A 6,685-nucleotide genomic window follows, 5' to 3' on the forward strand; every position below is an offset into this window, starting at 1 on the left:
TGCAACTATCACTATGGTCAATTTAAAACAATTTCATTTCCTCAAAAAGAAACCCCTATATCTATTAGCTAGCTACCATTCCTTTACCCAAACTCCTCCATCTTGTGTCCTAGCCCTAAGAAAAAACTAATTTACTTTCTGTCTCTAGATTTCCCTATCCTGGATTTTCATAAAAATAGAATCATACTGTGAATGACTTGTTTCACTTAGCATAGCATTTTCAAAATTCATCTCTATCAGCACATCAATTCCTTTTCTTGGTTGAATAGTCCATTGTATGGACATCCTGTATTTTCTTTGTCCATTGGCCTATTCATGGCCATTTTGGTTTTTTCCACATCCAGGCTAATGTGGATAATGCCATTATAAACATTCATGCACAAGTTTTTGTGTACATGTATGTTTCCATTTCTCTTGGATATATTCCCAAGAGCAGAATTTCTAGCTCATAGAGTAACTCAATGTTTAATCATTTGAGAAACTTTCCTACTGTTTTCCTAGTGTCTGCACCATTTCACATTCCCATTAGCCGTGTATGAGAGTTATGTTTCTCCATATCTTCTCCAACACTTGTTAATGTCAAAGTTATTGGGTCTAGTCATCCTTGTGGGTGTGAAGTGGTATCTTATTACAATTTCATTTGCATTTCCTGATGACCAAGGATGTGGTACCTCTTTTTATGGCTTTGTCATCCATTTGCGTATCTTCCTTGGAGAAATGTCTATTCAGACACTTTGCCCATTTAAAAAAATTAGACTGCATTTTTATTATTGACTTATGAGCTTATATTTATATTATCATATCTTTGTATAGATCATATACCAGCTTCTTATTGGAAATACGATTTATAAATATTTAGATCTTTGCTCCATTTTGGGTTAATTTCTGTATAAGATGTGAGATAAAAGGCTGGCTTCAACCTATTTTGTGTGACTATTATTGTCTCTGTACCATTTGTTTAAAACAAAGATGAAAAACAAACTATCCCCCCCGCCCCCAATACTGAATAGATTAGGCACCCTTTCTGAAAATCAGTTGACCTTGGTTGTTGTTTTGCTGTTATTGTTGCCATCATCTTCTCATTTGTATGCCTATTTCGGGGCCAGTACCACCTTGTCTTGACAACAGTTGCTTTGTAGTAAGTTTTGAAGTGAGTTCTACAACTCGATTCTTTTTCAGGTTCATGTTAAATATTTTGGGTCCCTCAAAATTCCCTATGGGCTTTACAACCAAATTGTTCATTTCTACAGAAATTCAGCTGGGATTCTGACAGAGATTGCATTGAATCTATAAGTGTGTGTTACATTGCCTTCTTAACAATGCTTAGGCAACCAATGTACGAACATGGGATATTTTTTCCATTTTTTTTGTTCTTCTTTGGTTTATTTGAACAATGTTTTGTGAATGTCAGACCATAAGTTTTAGCACTTTTTTAAATGGAATTTCTTCCTAAAGAGTTTTAATCTTTTTAAAGCTATTGTGAATGAAATTATTCCCTGTTTCTTTTTCAGATTGCTGATTGCAAGTATATGGATTACGATGGATTTTTGTGTATTGCTCTTATATCTGGCAACCTTGCTGAATATCAGTTTTTCAGTGGTTTACTTAAAAATGTCATGTCATCTGTGAATAGAGATAATATTCCTCCCATTTCAGTGTGGTTTCCTTTTATTTCTTTTTCTTGTCTAATTACCCTAACTTGAACCTCTAGCACAAAGTTGAAGAGAAGTGACCAAATCAGACACATCTTATTTCTAATCTAAAGAAAAAAACATCCTGTCTGTCTTTATTAATTTTAATGTTACCTAAGTTTTTGCTGTTATTTGTCTATTTGTTTTTGTAGATGTCCAAAATTTGGTGAGTGTTTTATCACAGAAGAGCATTGTTTTTTTTTTGTTTGTTTGTTTGTTTTGTTTTGTTTTGTTTTGCTTTACTCTGTGTTTGTGTGCATGTATGTGTGTGCGTTACTGGGGATTGAATCCAAGAGCACTGAACCACGGAGCCACATCCCCAGTCCTTTTTTATACTTTATTTGGAGACAAGATCTCACTAAATTCCTGAGGCTGGCTTTGAACTTGAAATCCCCTGCCTTAGCCTCCCAAACCACTGGGATTACAGGCATGTGCCACCACACGCAGCTGAGCATTAGGTTTTGTTAAATGATGTTTCTGCATCAATTGAGATGATCATGTGGCTTTGGGTTTTTAATCTATTGACACAATGTATCATTGTATTGATTTGGGGGTGTTAAATAAAACTTTTGTCTCTGAAATGAATCCCACTTAGTTATGAGTCATTAGTCTTTTTATAAGTTGCTGGATATATTGTAGAATTTTTAAAGTTTTATACTTCTATAGAGTTTGTCCATATTCTTGGCAGAATAATGACTACAAGGGAAATGTAAGCACTGCCCTAAAGGTTCTACTTTTTATGTTCATTACAATGTGTTGAGACTATTTGCTGGCTTGTACTTTAACTATTATTGAAAATACTTGGCTTCTTTAAGGATTATGAGGGAGCTCACTCTATCACATGACAGCTTATTGTATCCACATCAATCCAAACTCCAAAAACAAATTTGAGTAAAAGACCCCAGACATCTCCTTTCTGTTACATAGTAGTTGTGCTGTAGACTTATAGACTAATTAATCAATTGGATATATATATATATATATATATATATATCTAATTAATCAATTGGATATATATATATATATATATATATATATATATATATATATATATATCTCACATCATAACATATGAATCACACCACAATAGATGCACTGACTTTTGTATACATTGATATATATCTAATGTTTTTGCAGCTGGGCCATGAGACACAGAAGTAACCCGCATGTCATGTCTGGTATCTTAAACATGTTCATGGTCCTGGGGTAGTCATTTTATTATGAACTGCCACAGAAAGAGCAATATGGAAGTTTAAAACACAACTTTACTTCAACTGTTCAGGAAGCCCATGAGCGAGTGACTGTGTGCCCACACTGACAGTGCAGACCTCAATCATAACATTTACCACACCTCACTGCTGATTTACTTGCCAGTTTCCATTTCTGGAATGTATGCATAATGAAAGTGCATGGCATACAAAAAGTGTGCAATAATTACCTGTGAATGAGTGAATAGCAAACTGATCCATTTGGTAGGCAATTGTCAGAATCATAATAGCTCTGGCCAGATCAATTAAAGCAGCTCCCAGGGAAAGAGGTGAAGACTTTCACAAAACACTTTTGTTTTTTTTTTAGTAAGACTAGTTACTGTGATCAAATAACAGATTTTGAGGCAACTGGCTCTAGCAGAAGTCCAATTGACCCTCTCTATGAGAATTTTTAGATAACATAAGTGATATTGTTTTATACCAAAAGCCAAGCTGCTACGTTTGCCAATATTTTCTCTCCCTCATTTCTAGAAAAGAACAATAACCAATTCCTAACAAATCATGAAAAACACACATCCGCTGATTTTCCAAGGTTAAAACACACGCAACATACACACAGATCAATATTTGTAAAGGGACGTTTATATCTCCAATTACTTCACAACATGTTCTCAATTCTAAGAAACTCTCAATTTTAATGGGTTACCCAGAATTTATAAATGTACCATGCAAAGTGTACAAATGGATTGCAAGTTGGATCTTAATTTTCCGAACTATAAAATAGACATTTTAGAAGCAAAGAAATATGTTCTGCTTTCACTTTTCAGCTCATGATATCCCAGTAGAAAATCAAATAGCATTTAAAACATGTGCTTAATGTGATGTGTTTTTTTCTGTTATGTCATATCAAGATGACAATGAGGTACTTTAATGATAATACTGATGACCATAGCACTCTTTAAATCTCTCTTGGATACTTATCCAACAGGGCTGAACTTTCGGGTAAATAGATATCTGATGATATCTATGCAAACCAGTAGCAATTATTCCTGTCCTTCAGAAATAAGGGCTTCTCAGCTTTGTGCAATTTCAAAGGGAAGTCATTTTGTTCTTTTAAAACACAAGCAGCAGCAGGCAGAAATAAGAACAGCAGCATTTAAATTCCAGGGGAAAAGGATATCTGTTACAGGGAGGGAGATCTGAAAGCCAGGGCAGGGACAGCATATGGTTTTCCAGGATAGTTTTCTTCAGTTTAAGTTCTTGGTTCTCACCATTCCTTTGGTTTCATAGATGATTTCATTTAGGAAAATCAATAGATGGGAAAATTGGTATCACCTGCATGTATTTCTCAGCTTAGAGAACAGTAGAGTCCATTTGGGCTTAGTGAAAGGTATAAGGTATTTCTTTTCCTTTTACCCAATGATTTTATCACCTAAGACCTAATTTAAACCTAGTTTAAAGCTTCTGAAAGTCTGGTAAAATTTTTGAATATCTGTCCCCACCCCCCACAAATCTAGTGTCAGAGATGTTCTAGTTAATCTTCTTTAAGGTCCTATTCACTTAATGGAAATGCTTAGCTGCATAATTGCTTGGAGCCTATTGCTATTCCAAATGGAAAATATAATAATCTAATGGTATTGTCTCTATAAGCGAATGAGAATTTCAGGAGTGGCTGTTGGTGCCACCCATGTGATCCAGAGAGGTTAATGCAGTTAAAGTTATTTCACAGTCCATTAAGGAGCTTACGGTGACCTCATGACCTTTGCGCCAACAACACGGAATCCATTATCATCACAATGGAGGAGCCGTGGGTTCGGCTGACTTGACAATGGGCCTGGGAAATCCCAAGTTAGTACTTAGTTTAAAAAAATGCACTTTTCTTTCTGCTTCTTGGGTATGGCTATTAATATGCCCTCCTATAATTTGTAACATTAACATTGCCGAAGGTACAGAAAAGGACATTGAAATGAAGATGTCAAAACTGCTGACTTAGTTCAGTGCATGGTAATATTGGCTATGTATTGAAGTGTTAGATATCTAGCAGGAAAATCAAGATGAAGAGTCAAGGAACTCAGTTAAATTAATGATAAATTATCACAGATTATGAAATTCATTTAGGCAAATAATAGCTTTATTATTTTAATAATAGCTTTCCTCCAGTTTTTAATGGTATGTTCTATCCCAAGATTTAATATATGATTTAGAGAGCAACAAACGTTTTTAACTTAAGAATTAATCAAAACTAATACAAAACATTCACTTCATCAAAATCCAAATTTTAGAGAAATATATTTACCCATATATTCTCAAGTACATCACACCGTGACAGATGATGCCACAGTACCGACCTCAATTGTTTATCTTCTATATATGATTCAGTGAAAGACATTGCTGTCACTTAAAAGCATATTTAAGGCATGAGATTAAAAATAAGGATTTTTATCTTAATGGTGGTTGATCTAAAAGTGTTTGTATTTTTGCCCTCCAAGATCAATTTGACTGCACAACAGAACAGGCTCCTTTGGAGAAATAACAGGCATAGAAATTAAAATTAGATTTTGCAGTACATTGTATTCATTAAAAATACTAAATAAAATAGTTCTGATGGCTAAAAACTTAAGATTGTTTATAGATATAAATATTAAATTGTAAACACAGTCTGTGAAAGAGCCATTTGTAGTCCCAGAACCCAAAAAGGAATCATTTTAAAATAATTTAAGGAAAGCATTTAAAGGTAATTAAAGAATCCATACATTTCAAAGACAATTATTGCTGATGATAGTTAGCGCATCTTAACCTCATTTAAACACAAAAGGTTTTCACACTTACTATAGTTCCAAATGCCTGTAATATAATCACTAAAACTGAATCTGAGAACTCAAGTTAATTTTCAGGAACACAATATGATCATGTCCTTTTATGGGCTGCTGAGAAAATAATTGAAGAAAAGTTTTACCTTCTGATGATTTACAAAAATATACAAATAAATAAGATTGTGACAAAACTATGCAGTTCAAATTGTTTTACTGAAGGAAAGTGATTCAAACAATATGTCAAATTCAGTATTTGAAACTGGTGTTAAAATCTATCTGTTCAGGGTATTAAAAAAGAAAAGAATCTTATAGTAATTCTACCTTAAGTTTGAATACACATGAGAACTCACAAATATGTACATAATATGTAGGGACAATCATTTATTATTAGAGAATTTTACAGATGCTAAGTCACTAATTAAACCTTTGGCAGGATTATACAATATTTGGCTTTTGAATTTTATATTGTTTTTTAAATTTTTGACTATTAAAACCAACTAGAGACTTATTTTTTTAAAGTCATTGGATTTAATTCTATAATTCAATGTACAATTTATAAAATTGACCAGACAATATGCTCTAATTATCTGTTTCAATTCACTAGCCTGGCAGGATGTGTTTAATAGTTGGAAAATGTACTTTTTACTTATGGACTTTATAAAAGTTATGTTTTCCTTTTTTTTTCTTCAAATATTTGTTTTAATGATAAATATAATTTTTATTATAAAGCATTTCCTGGTAAGCATCTTCTTCTTTGTGGGCCAGAATTCCAGAGAAGAAGGTACAGAATGAGAAGTGGGCAAATATGAAAGAACAACCACAATAAATGGATTAAAAGGAGTTTGTGTTTTTAAGGTAAAGAGATAATATAGAGTGATCACAGGTCAGAATTTTATGTGAGCAGATTATGGAATGTTGATGAGGTTTTATGCTATAATTCTTCACAATTTGTAATATGCAATATTAAAAATCT

This window comes from Urocitellus parryii, chromosome 9 (assembly GCF_045843805.1).
Source record: "Urocitellus parryii isolate mUroPar1 chromosome 9, mUroPar1.hap1, whole genome shotgun sequence".
NCBI lineage: Eukaryota > Metazoa > Chordata > Mammalia > Rodentia > Sciuridae > Urocitellus > Urocitellus parryii.